Genomic DNA, 14,489 nt, shown 5'->3' with positions numbered 1-14,489 from the left:
TTTCCCTGAAGGTTCCTGAAGGAGCAGCAAACTTCTGAGCTTCTGCTACAGTCTTGGTGGCCCATAGAGGTCTTTTCTTGAGGTTTTCTCTAGGTAGGATTGGAGTTTCACCTATAGTTTCCTCAAGATTCTCCCTCTGAAGCTCAGGAGTAGGATCTTCTTCTATGTTAGGAGTAGGGATATAGATTTCAGGCTCTATTGTACTTAGGGCTCTTTTGAAGGCTAAATCTTCTTCAAAGATTACATCCCTACTAAGTTCAATATTTCTCTGACCATGTATATATATTCTATAGGCCTTGGATGTTTCACTATATCCTACAAGTATTCCTCTTTTTCCAAAAGGTTCTAGTCTTAGTCTTTTCTCTTTAGGTACATGTATATAGACATGACACCCAAATATCCTAAGGTGGCTGATATCTGGCTTTAGTTTGGTAAATACTTCTTCAGGAGTTTTATCTTCAAGATGTGAGTGAGGACATCTATTTTGTATATACACAGCAGTGTTAGTTGCTTCTGCCCAAAGATTGATATTTAGATTCTGATCAAGAATCATGGCTTTGGCAGCTTCTACAATTGTCCTATTTTTCCTCTTAGATACCCCATTTTGTTGAGGATTATAAGATATTGTTAGCTCCCTCTTAATCCCTGAGTTTTTACAAAAATCTTTAAATAGTTCTGATGTGTATTCCCCCCCATTATCAGTCCTTAGGATTTTAATTTTATTTCCTGAGTAGTTCTCCGTCAGTGATTTAAACTCTTTAAACCTACTAAGGATCTCTTCTGATTCTTTACACTTCAGAAAGTAGATCCATGTTTTCCTAGAGTAGTCATCAACAAATATTACATAATACAAACATCTTCCTAGAGAGGGAACGGACATTGGTCCACATACATCGGAATGGACTAACTCTAAAACTTTGTTTGTCTTCCTAGTACTATTATGGAAGGCACCCTTGATATTCTTACCTAGGGCACATCCCTTGCATGCCTCTGAATGATATTGCTGCAACTTAGGTAAACCTATGACAAGGCTTCCCATAGATGATAAAGCTCTATAATTTAGGTGGCCTAGTCTTCTATGCCAGACCTCATTTGCATTTGTTGCTTCATGAATTAGGGCTAGGTTGGGCTCTGTGCATAGCTCATACAAATAGCCTTGTCTTTGACCAATGACTTTAGCTTTCTTGATGGAAGAATTTCTTGGCCAAGCCAACACCTTGTTCTCCATGAAGGTTACTCTGCATCCGTTATCTTCTAGGGCTGATATGGAGACTAGATTTCTCTTGATGTCGGGGACATATAGTACTCCTTCAAGTTGCAATGATATGCCTGTCTTCAGTTTGATGGTGCAGGAACCAATTCCTCTAACTGGATGTGAGGAATCATCTCCGATGGTTACTTCCTCATCATTATCCTCTGTCATGGAGTCTAGCACTTCTCTAAACCCTGTAATGTGTCTGGATGAGCCACTGCCGATCACCCAGGAATTAGATTTATTTGATGCATGGCTTGTAAGTGCTGAGTAGAGGACATAGTTTTGGGAGTCATCTTCTCTTTTGGATTTTCCTGCTCTGACAAATGTGGCTTGTTTGGCTCTCTCTGGACATTTTGCAACAAAATGTCCGAACTTATTGCACCTATAGCATTGAATATGTGATAGGTCTTTCTTTGAAATGTTCTTGCCTTGATGACCCTTCCTCTTCCTAAATTGCTTCTTCTTGGTTGTCTTATTAGTATTTAGAACTTGAAGGTCTTCATCTATGTTCTTTTGTTTTATTCCCATCTTGTTCAATCTTGATTCTTCTTGGAGACAATCGTCCCTTAATCTTTCAAACTTAGGATACTTGGACCTTGCACTGATGCCTTAAATGAATGTACTCCATCCACTAGGCAACCCATCTAGAGCAATGAGTGTTAACTCTTTGCTTTGGATCTCGTAATCCAGAGTTGCTAGTTCGTCTCTTAGAATTGATATCCGCATAAAGTAGGTGTTGATTGTCTCCCCATTGTTCATGGTGATATGATTTATTTCTTGTTTTAATGCCAGAGTTCGACTTGCATTTGATATCTCAAAATGTGCTTTCAAGTGCTTTGAACATTTTATAGGCTGTCTGATGTTTCCTTATGATGGGCATTATGTTGTTTCTTACCCCATCAACTATTATTTTTATGGCCTTTTCATTTCCCTCAATCCATGCTGTTTTGTCAGGTTCATTTTCAGGTTGGTCATTTTTAGTTTGAACAAATGAATCCACTTTGTTCTCTTTTAAGATCATCTGGATTCTGAACTTCCAGGCTGAAAAATCATCGCCACCTCCAAGTTTGTCTTCGAATCTGATAGCGCTGGCCATTGGAGAAATGTGATGTAGTATATAACCTTGTTCTTAAATTATTCACAAAATTGAATAGCCTCAAGTTCGATCAACGTGGCTCTGATACCATGTAAATGTTATTGCAATTTCCAATTTAATGAACAAGTTATATGCTAGATGGTGTATTTCAGATTTTGGTATTATTACTATGACAATAATATTATCGTCTTTCTTATCTGCAAGTATGGAGGATAAGCATGTATCGATTTCAATGTCATCCCTTTTCTTTTGAATGATGTATATATAGCAAGGCAATCACGATCAAGTGGCACCTTGATCGGACATGTCTTTTGGACATGTCCGACCAAGATGTCACTTGGTTGTGACTGTCTACTGATTCACTCGGTGTTTATGCTAACTAATTGGTGCCAATGTAAATGATAACAAATCGATATAAACACACCCGATAATGAATCGGTGTCAAAGCAAACAAGCCCGATAACAAATAGCATTATATATGCTATCGGGTTAATACCTCGATAGTATATTAATGCCGATTCATAAATGAATCGACATTAATATGCTATCAGGTTACTAGCCCGATAGCATTTAGATCGACACTTAACTATGTTAAGCAGGTCGTCAATCTAATCCAGAATCAATATCATAATCAAGATCAATGCTACAGTTTGATAAACATATTCAGTTCGGAAAGCATAAATCAGATAATCTAATAGCATAGATGAGTAAACCAAAACAGAATAGAGGAGATTAACGAGTTAGGAAAGTCTTATCTTGCAGAAGCTACTAATGCACTAACACTATGTTGGTGTTGGAAATAAGCCACACCCGGACCGACGATGGACTGGTCCAAGAGGGGCCAGTAGCTCAGTGGTAGAGCACTCCAGCACCATATGGAAGGTCCTAGGTTCGAGTCCTAGCTGGTCCATGTCTCAACATGGTATCAAAGACAGGTCCAAGCTAGGAGCCCCAAGCACACGAGAGGTGTGGCTTAAGGGGGGGTGTTGGTGTTGGAAATAAGCCAAACCCAAACCGACGATGGACTGGTCCAAGAGGGGCCAATAGCTCAGTGGTAGAGCACTCCAGCAGCGTATGGAAGGTCTTAGGTTCAAGTCCTAGCTGGTCCACGTCTCAACATTCCCAACTAAATTGACTTGGAGGATTAAACTGCATTTGAGTTAGAGCCATCTTTGTCACAAACACAAAAGTTTATTTGAAATATACTCATCGATATAAGTGCATTGTTTAGCCACAATTCAAGCTTTCCAATTCCCGATTGCACCATAAGGTCTATATTTCACTTTGTGGACCTCTCTGCAATCAGTGATCCTCTTGTTTTAAGGAAGTTCAACGAGGTCATAAGTATACTTCTCAACCATAAACTCAATTTATCTCTCTAATTTTGGTATTTATAATAGGTACAATGACTTTATTGCACTAGTCAAATTGCACTATATTTTGATCTAAGGGAAGATAATCTACCATTTTCAACTTAATCAATAATGGCATTTAAATTTGCACCTTTTACTATGACACAAAACATAATAGATGTATAGTATAAGTGCTCTTCAAATTAAAGGAATGTTCCTTGTAAGAAAAACTAATATAGAATCCTTGATATAAATAGCATGTTCTTGTTATTTACAATTTGTATTAAGATGTTTTTTAAGCTACTTTACACATAGCAATCAAAACTAAAGGTACATTCTATGCACACAATACAAACTTAAAAGAAAAGCCTACCATGCTTACACCATCGAGCTAAAGACAAAAATTTAGTACAAATACACATAAAATCGGGATTGGTTTAAACAACAAAAATGACTTGATAAATCAGAAGAGGGTAATGGTAAACAAAGTTACAAGACCCACTTCATTGCAACCTGTAGTGCAAAGACTATAGTTAACAATAAAACACTCCAATTCACTTTATCTACACCTACGAAAGATGTTACAAGACAAACATAGTAATTGTATTCAAAGCTACAACTACCAACTTAACAATTACTATAATACAAAGCTTTCAAAAATTGTTGAGTAATATTTAACTCATAAAAGAAGAAATACACACAATATCTCAACAACAATTCAGAAGCAAGATATAGGCATTACTAAATTCTATTGAATGAATGGATCTGTAAAGAACCCTGCTGATTCTAACTGCTGATACTGGTATCATTTTTGTTTTGGTTTTGAAGTTTTCTAATTTTTTTTGTTTTTGCGAGGGTTTAACATTAAAAAACAAATGCATATAAACTAATAAAACTCACAAACTGAATATTCTAAGATTGCTATAAGAAATGACAGCTGCAATCATATATCTTCTCTATTCATTGAAATTTGAAACCTTTACATGAGCATGCATACCTGGATGAGAAGATTATCAACTGCTGATTCAATTTTCTGCTAAAAAGCAACCCCTGAAGTAGTTTGATCCTTCTTTATTGTGCAATTACAAAGAAAAAACTCCCAAAAAGGGACGGCTATCTACTCCAATGCTGGCCGATTCTTCTCTATCCAAAATCGATATTATTAAGAAGCCTCCTTCACTAATTCGAACCAAACACAGTACAAAAATGTACGGCTGTGGTGCTTGCTGATGTACAGTCTGCTGTGGATGGCAATACTTTGAATTTCAATGATCAAAATCTGCTCATAAAACTCCTTCAATTCACCTTGAAACCCTTGTCCGATAAGCACAATTTTGACCTTTGTTTGAAGTCAACTTTGAATGCAAACTTCAGCTGGTATTCCACAACCTCAGAATGCTGATCAATAAAGAATGTACATTTTCCAATGCCTGAGAATGCTTGAAAACCTGCAGAAACCCTTGGTCTCTCCAAATCCCAATGCTCTCCAGAAACAAGTTGAAGGAAAACAATCACATTATCAGTTCGATTTCTCTTGCAAAGTCTTATATTCTCTCATGAAGTTCGATTTCCTCTAAAAAGCATTTTAAATAACATTTAAAATGTTATTTCATTTTGTACTTGGGAAATCTTTTAACATTTAATTAATATTGGACCCCCATATTTAATTGAATAAATGGCCCCCTTTTATGATGAGTTGACCCTCAAGTTATAATGTTAAAGTTGTAACATTATAATGACACCTTTAATTAATTAATTATAATATGAGCCATTAAAACATTAATATCTCCTTAAATACTCATTATTTTGCTATGCCACCTGAAATGGAAGTCAACACTGCTAATCACCATGTGACCAAATGTTCTACTAAAAATAGAAAGGGTCCTTCTCGATCAACCTCTGAATTACTATAAGTAGTAAGTATAACAAATGAAGTCCAAATGATCCCAAACGAAAGCCAGATCGAAGCATATTGAATCCTAGAGAAGATAAAGTTAAAGATACACAAGTGTTCATTTGTAATCACCATACCCCACACTCTTTTTTAATGACCTTTTCAAGGTAGAAATTCCTCAAACACATAGAAACTAGAGATGCTAGCTACTTTATTTTGTTAGAGAGAGTGTTTAAGGTTAGGAGCCTCTACAAGTAGTGATGGTTAATGCAGAGTGGTGTAGTGTTGTCTTAATTTTTGAATTTTCAAAAATTTGACAACCCTTACAAATTTTTGCTTAAAATTCGTAGTTTCCGTCTTTGAGGTGTGTTCTACGAGATTCAAAACTTGTATTCGTTTGTGTCTTATTGCTACTAGGTGTTTTAATTGTCATTGCCTAAGTTTTGGTTAGTTTGGGATGTCGTTTTTTTTCCCCTTATTTGTGCAAATTCGGGTTTTCAGTTGGTCTTTGCAAGTGGTAGGAACTTTTAGAAGGCATTGCAAGTGAATGCACTTACTTGCAATCAAGAGTCCCAGTAAGTGAGGTCATTGTTCCTTTAAAGTTTGAAAAAGAGACTTGTAGTTGGGGCTCTAGGACCCACTTACAAACAAGCGAATTCTTTTTATAAAAAAATAAAGTAATTTACTTGCAATCGGGGGTTTAGGGTCCGATTGCAAGAGCTTGTTGTGTCTTGAACAAAATTTGTCAACATTGCATATACTTGTATAGAGCTCCTCATGACCCGATTCCTTTTCTTTGTCATGCCTTCTCTATCCAAGCGTTATTAAGGGAGCTATCTTAAATGCATTGTAGTTGGAATAGTATTTTTCTTCCTAGTTTCCTATTTAAAGTTCTCATTGGAGTTTTGAAAGCATATTTCAACTCTCTCATTTGAAGCTGCGTTTCAAAATTGGCCAACTTTTTCTTCCAGTTTTGGGGTTTTCATTTGGAGTGTTTCAGATTCTTGTTCAATGATAGAAGAGCCAGCATCTCCTTCCAACAAGAAGATGAAATACAAGTATGATAAGTATCAGAATGAAATTGCTCCCTCACAAGTGAGCTAAACTGTGGATGAGATAAAGCACACAAAGATCGAACATGTTGATATGTCTGATTTTCTTGAAAGAGCGGAAGGATCACCAAGGCATGCAATGCAATTGTTCCTAAATAGTCACATTCACTTGGTTTCTACTTTCCCAGTGGCATCCTTGGAGCCAGAATTTGTTCTTGCTTGTGCTGCTCATTTTGACAATGGATCTAAGACAATCAAAGATGATGATGGTAATACTATTATCAGATTGGATGCAGAAACCTTTGATAAGATCTTCAAGATTCTTGCTGGTCCAGCATATGCAAATATTTCCATGAAGAGTGCTTTGGATCACTACAAACAGAAGAGATCAGATTGCATAAGGCATATCAACTCAAAATGGCTCAAAACTCCTAGAACCTGTTTCTCTAGATGGCCCAAATTGTATCGGTCTGATTTCATTGAGGAAGTCAGTGATATGATCACACTTCTCGATAGGATAATGCAGTTGAAACAATCCAATGTATTTGAGATTTGGTTGTATAAATACATTGTAGTCATGAGGAAAGGGCAATTTCATATCTTCTGGGGTGAAGTCATTAGTGATAACCTGTGTAAGTAGCTGTCGCAAGTTTCAACCACCCTCACCTTCTACATGAATTCCTACTTAGTGTACATAGCTGAAATACTCGTTGTGGATATTTGCTCCAGTTTTTTCCAAATCTGCCAAAATAGTTTAATCAAACAATTTGCATGAAATTGATTTTAATTCATTCAACTGATTATATTGAAAATCATATAATATCAGACTGAAAGAGTGATTTGAATATTATCAACAATAAGATAAATCATTACAACCTTCAGTAGAAAAACAAAAAAATTATCTCTCCAATCGTAGCCACAGAACTTACAGAAAGATTGGATGTACCGAAAAATTCCCAATCACAGTTACAGGATGTATAGAAGGATTGGAAATCCACATTCCAACAACAAATATGTCTGATATCTTCAGTAAACACCAGCTAGAGTAGATCTTCCACCACCGTAGCTAGTCTTCCTCAAGAGGGATTTCGTCCTCAAGAAGGCTGATATGGACCAAGTCCAAATCTCCAGACCCTCGCAGGGTTACAACCAAGAAATGAATAAACCCAACATGTTCAATCAATTCTCTCAATGCTCTTTTATAACTTTCTGAATGTCCCTTGACCTTCCATTTCCTCTTGCCTTTTCATTTTTTTCTTCTTTTGTTTCACTTTTTGAATTAAAGGTGACTTATTTGATTTCCTACTCTATCGAGTCACCTAAGTAATTATATAATGTCATCCTTATGATGTACTTTTTGGAAGGAATAATATTAAATAATTACACTAATATTTTATTAAATAATTAAACATGCTTTCAATTATTTAATTAGAACTTAAGCCAAAAGGGGACATTACAAGTCCTCCCAACCAAAATTACTTGTCCTCAAGCAGTTTGCACCAGGATCCCATACTCATCTTGGAGGCTGCCATGATCTTTTGTTAGGAACACTACATACTGCTGTCACCTCCTTAGTTCTCCCCAAAAACATTCTAATGTTTATCTGTAGTAGATCTGCAAACTCATCTTCAACAACTGATGAGTCCCATGTGATCCCAGGATTCCAAGTTAGTCTTAGGAAAGAGCCACCATGTTGACACTGCACCACTCTAATTAAAACTAAATGACTAGTGTCATCAATCTGTATCATCCACTCCCAAAATTCCAAGAAGTTCTGATCATCAACTCCCAAAATTCCAAGAAGTTCTGATCATCATAACCCAAGCTGAAATGTTGGAAGAAACTAAATTCAATATTAGGAAACAAATAGTGCGCCAACATCCCAAAGGAATCTATGACATCCACAAAATTGAAATCAACCAATGTAGGAATTGCATTTGGTATAATTCCCACCACCATTTGCATTAAAACTTGTGAGAACTCACCATTAATCTGCCCATAATCAAACCAAACCAAACTTGATTGTTGATCAAAAGGAACAACAACATTACTAGAATAAAGCTCACAACTCCCATCCTATTTCAACACTATACTATTGTGCTCAACTTTGTCTTCATCGCTTGAATTGGATGGAGTTCCATCATCTAACTCAAAAAGTGGATTGTCATGAATCACATCATTATCAAATTCAAACAAACGATTATCAATATTCTCAAACCATTGTTCTTGCTGATCCAAATTTCCAATTTTCGACTTTGGGGAATGCTGATCTGAACAAAAAGTTTCACGTATGCTGTCAACCTCTTCAATTGTCTCTTGGATCTCCTTGGCCACTTCCTTATTCTTTAGTTCCCAAAACTGTTTAGTAGCAATAAACTGATTTTTTGTTTCTTGTAGGGTCCTTTCAGCAATCTTCAACTTCTTCTGAGTTTCCTTGTATAAATTTGTCGCCTCTTCTGCAACCTTAGTAGCCATATCTCTATAATGAATTACATGCAAGAAAGTGTTGACGTGGATGAAATCGCATTGCTGCAAACTCCATACGGCCAACGCAGAATAGAATAGCCGACTGATTATCCTACTCTCTCTTGAGATAAGGAAGTCTCTAATGCTGTTTTCTAAGTTTGATCAAAGGAGACTACCTCAAGGTTTCTTTTGTCAGGTCTTGACTGCGGGATCCCTCAGTGGCTTGATGTGTTTTTGCTGGAAACACAAGGGGACTTACGATTTGCAACAAGCTAGTCTGCTGTGATTCTCGAATTACGCAATAAAGAGCAAAAGGAAAGGTTTAGGAGATCTAAACCTAACAACATGGGTATGCGGGTAGACGGATTCCACATAACCAATTCCTGCTTAGCCAGAATAGCTCACAACCTTGCAGGAATGGTGCAATCTTCAAAGGGACTTGGAAGATTTTCAGACTGGAGATGCACGGCTAAGCACCCAATTCTGGCGCAGCTTAGACGGACACCTACAATTGAACTAAGCACAATCGAAGGCTTAGGTTAACCACACAAAAGGATACACAATCAACATATCCTCAGTGGTATGAGCCCGAATCTATCAAATACCTACACACCCAAAATAGAAAGATCTATCTAAAATGCTGAAAGAAACCATGCAAACAGGATGAAAACAAGACAATAAACACCAAATCAATGTTTATATATTGATTTCAACTGCCTATTACAACAATTTCTGCAGCATCTCTATGCTACTGCTAAGATCTAACCTATTCTAACTCTAAAATCTAACTATCTAACCATCTCCCTATCTAACAATCTCCAACCCTTTACAAAAGAAAGGCCTCTGCCTTTTATAGATATTACAATTTTGAACCGAAGGCTAGGATGGACTGCATCCAAGGGCCCTGATCTGCCTTCCAGAAGCTAACAGCTTTAACCCATGCCTAATTAATTCTCAGTTATCCAACCAGCAACTATCTCAACTACCTGCCACTATTTGGCTTTAATTCAAGTCTATCCAATCTTCTTGGTGGTTGGGAATAGTTATCCACAAAAATATCTTGCACGGGACCCATAGACAGTTTACAATAAAGCAATTTCAGCTTTAAAACTGAATTTCTAGACTTAAATCCAGCTGTGTGCTTTTTTGAGAATGCATAAACTTGCAGCATTTAGAGTGTTCTTTGGTCTGTGGTCCCGGTGGTGGACTTCATCTTTGTTCAGCGGCACGGTTCCCAATGTTTGGTTGCTCTTGCGCTCCTGTATCTTTTCTTTTCCCAGTCTTCAGCGCCTAGCCTTGATTGCGATCCTTCCTTGATTTGCATTTCAGGTTTTTTTCTCTTGGTTCTCCAATGACGTCTTGCGATCAATCAACCAATCAATTTCATTAAATCAATTTGAAAAATTAATTAATTAATTTAACAAATATTAAATTTAATTACGACGTCTGGCTTGAGAAGCTCTTTGTGAGATGTATCTTGAAAATGCTTCTCTTTCTCTTCGAATGTGAAATCTGATCCTTGGGCGTTTTACTTCTGCGTGATTTTACCTTTCGAGTGTTGGGCGTTTTGAAATCTTCTTATGGCGCGATTCTAGAGGTTTGAAGAGCTTCTGCAAATTTTAAAACTCTAACTCTCATGCTTTTCTGGTGAATTTCGAAGAATGGAGGGAACCTTTTTTAATTTCATCATATTCTCCAATTTAGCCCCCCAGGGTCCGAAATTGGCGTTTTAAGTGAAATTTCGAACCATTTGGGGATTTTTGCAATCTCTTCCAAATATTAAATTTCGGCCCCATGATCCGAAATTGATGTTTTGGACGAAATTCGGAGCTCTTGGGGTTTCGTACAAACTTTAAGCATTTTCGGACCTAAAGCACCCCTTTTGGGAAATTTTGGATTGTTTGAATTTTGCAACTTTATCATTTTCGGACCTCCTGGCGTTTTGGAATTTAAAAGAAAACTTCGGACCATAAGGCATTTTTATAAATTTCGGAGCTAAACGCGTTCGCAAATTTCGGAGGTTTGAAGGCATTTTAACCCTCTGGCGAATTTCGGAGCGCTTGGGGTTTTTGTTCCAGCTAAAGGGTAATTTTCGGATCATTAAACACTTCTGCAAATAAAAAAACTTCGGACCCTTCAGCATATTTGGAATTTGCCCAAAATTTCGAACCATTCAGCGTTTTTATAAATTTCGGAGCAAAGGTGTTTCAGCGAACTGGAGACTTTCGCAAATTTATAGCAAACTCTAGATCCTTAAGGCGTCCTTCGCGATTTTGAAGGTTTCGGAGTGTTAGCACACTTTTCTGCCTTTGCGATTTTGGAGTTTTCACGCTTTGGTGCCCAAAGGCATTTTCGGACCATAAGGCATATTTCGCAATTTTCAGAAGAATTTCGGACCTATAAACGCGTTTTGCAAATTTAGAAGAAACTTCGAATTTCGGCCCTAGGGTCCGAAATTGGTGGTTTAAGTGAAATTCGGACCTGAAGGCACTTTTGCAACATTTCACTTTTTCGGACCTCTTGCCAGTTTTGTCAACTTTTTCACTTTTTGGCCCAGGGGTCCGAAATTGGACAACTTAAGTGAAATTCGGACCTCTGGGGCATTTTCGTAACTTTTGAACTTTTTCACATTTTAGCCCCAGGGTCCAAAATTGGGCATTTTGGGCGATTTTAAACGTTTTCTCAAGAAGTGCGAGCTTGGGCACTTGGGCAAGTTTGTCCAGATCTCCTTGGAGGATCATTTAATGGAATATAACATTTAAGTTATATTCCATATATACTTTCAGGATGTTTGAGAGTGGTTTCGGCCAAGCTTGAAAAACTCGGATTTTGCAATAACTCGGCAAGGCCAAAAAATTTTAAAAACTCGGGACTCGCCAAAACTCGGTGAAAAACTCGACAAAAACTCGGCAACTTTATCGAACATTTGAAAATACATTTTTTTTTTATATATAATTCAAAAACACACATTTACACCAAATTTGTATAACATTTATGATTTCCATGATATATAAATCAAATTTTTTTGGTAATACATAGCAACAAATGCAAGTATCCTAGCATAAACCAAAAACCAAGTGCAACATATGAATAAGAGTTCAATACATATCAACGTATCATAGTGACAGACTCATAGAGTTATAGAGTCATAGACCACAAAACAAGAACCTCTGAAATTCTGATTACATATCAAGTTCAAAGTTTGGTATCAATGAAAATAAGAAATCATAAATTGCGCCTACGACTAAAGCTCAAAACAGATTGTGGCCGCTGGGTGGGTGGTGCTGAAGTAGTGGCAACATCCTCAACACTAACAGGTGCCTCTGCTGCATGATCAACCTCTTGCTCCTCCTCACGTGCTGCCACTTCCGCATCCCATTCCTCTCCTGCCCTCTCCAACTCACTCAGCTGCTCATTAGTAAGGAATGGATCCAAATCATTATCAACATCATCAGGAGAAGCAACCCATTCTGCTGCATATGGATCAATGTCATCCAAGTCAAGTGCTTCATGTGAATCTTGCCCTAGCACCTTCTTCTCATGTAATCGAATGTTGTACCGCACATAGACAAGATCATTCAAGCGTTGTTGAGTCAACCTATTGCGCTTTTTTGTGTGGATGTTCTCAAAAACACTCGAGTTGCGCTCACAACCAGAAGCACTACAAGGCTGTGATAATATGCGGATGGCAAGCTTTTGAAGATTAGGCGTTGTGGCACCATAATCTTCCCACCACAAATCTGCAAGGATACAAAATGTGATTTATAACTTGTAAAGATTTCAATAATCTTAAAGAGAGAAATAAATGGTAAAAATTAAACATATGTTTTTTTTTACCTGGTCGTAAGGTGGCTCTCCTACGTTTGCAATCAGGTGAAGAAAACAATTCCCCTAAGGCCTTCTTATAACTCTGCAACTCATCAAGTATCAGGTCTCGAAGGATCTCATCATCAACTAATCTCCGAATGCATGTGTCAAGGCCAATTCTAACCTCTGCATCTGCTCTGAAACTTGGAGAGTAAAAAAACTTGGGATTCAAGAAGTAGGCAGCAGCATGAATATGTTGGTGGAGTTGATGGTTCCATCTCCGATCAATTACGCGCCATATGGGTTCATACTTGGTCTTGTTTGACCCATACAAGTGTTGAATCGCCTCTTTGGCCTTATCCATGGCCTCATATAGATACCCCATGGAGTTATGATCCCCATCCACTATTCGTAGCACCCTCACCAACGGTTCCGACACCTAGATATAAAAAATCTAACAAAATCAGTAGATTGAAATATTAGAAAATTAAATAATAAATCATCAATTAAAGTTTCAAAACTTACATTGATGATCTCCTCCACCATCTTGGCAAAATTAGTATCAAAAATGGCAATCACAACCTTCTCTGCTTCAGGCTTTGTAGCATAAGGACTCCCCAACCATCTTTCACTCATGAACATCCACTTCAGGTTGGGCAATGTAGCAAGTATGCTCTGCAAGGTGAGGAAATTGGTAGCAAAGCGTGTGACCCCCGACCGCACAAGATCCTTACCTTCAGTGTGCTCTCTCATAAGATTCAGGACCCATGTGTGATTGTAGATGTATTTGGTGATATTCCTTCCATCTTCAACCACTTTCTTTACCCAACTTAGTTTCCCTATGTCCTCAAGGAGCAAGTCAAGACAATGGGTAGCATAAGGGCTCCAAAATAATGTCGGATGTCTAGCCATTAGAAGTCTGCCGGCTGCCACATATGCAGCTGCATTATCAGTCACAACTTGGATGACATTCTGCACTCCCACATCCATCACCACCTCATCCAACATGTTGCACAAGGTCTCCGCATTCTTCACTTCATTGGAGGCATCAATTGATTTTAAAAATACTAACTGTCCTCCTCAAGCAACTAGAAAGATGATGAGTGTCCTATTCCTACCATCTGTCCATCCATCAGAAAGAATGGTGCAGCCATTCTTTTCCCAAATAGTCCTTTGCTCTTCCACTAATGCATGAGTGTTTTGGACCTCATCCTGCAATAACAGTCCACTTACCTCGTAACGGCTTGGGGACTTGAACCCCTTACCTGCCACAGTCAACGCGGTGACCAATTGGTCCCAAGATGGACTAGAAATAGCATTGAATGGAACATCGTTGTAGATAAAAAATCTAGCACACGCCACCTTGGCTTGTTGGTGAGCCTCTTTATTCGATGCAGTGCCAAGCAATCCAGGTTGTGCACCAGGAGTGTTAAGTGGAATAAAGAAGTTTTCCATGTTGCTGTCCAAAGTTCCCTTTGCTCGTATCCGTGGCCCAAGGGAAGAACCAGATGTCCCCACATCTGTATGTGACCCTATGGAACTCAAATCTGCCCTTGGAGCTGCCATT

At 37.9% G+C, this 14,489-nt stretch overlaps 1 protein-coding gene and 1 non-coding gene across 6 annotated transcripts in view; one reads left to right on the top strand and one right to left on the bottom strand.

Annotated features, from left to right (window-relative positions):
* The window catches only part of LOC131072213 (uncharacterized), a 241,343-nt gene that overhangs the window by 52,541 nt on the left and 174,313 nt on the right, over window positions 1-14,489 (bottom strand). The gene's annotated exons all lie outside the window — the stretch shown is intronic.
* TRNAG-ACC (transfer RNA glycine (anticodon ACC)) lies at window positions 3,190-3,261 on the top strand. Its single transcript has one exon. It is a non-coding gene; the product is annotated as a tRNA-Gly (tRNA).

The sequence above is a fragment of the Cryptomeria japonica genome, chromosome 6 (assembly GCF_030272615.1).
Source record: "Cryptomeria japonica chromosome 6, Sugi_1.0, whole genome shotgun sequence".
NCBI classification, from domain to species: Eukaryota; Viridiplantae; Streptophyta; class Pinopsida; order Cupressales; family Cupressaceae; genus Cryptomeria; species Cryptomeria japonica.
This window is presented reverse-complemented; position numbering and strand designations above follow the sequence as displayed.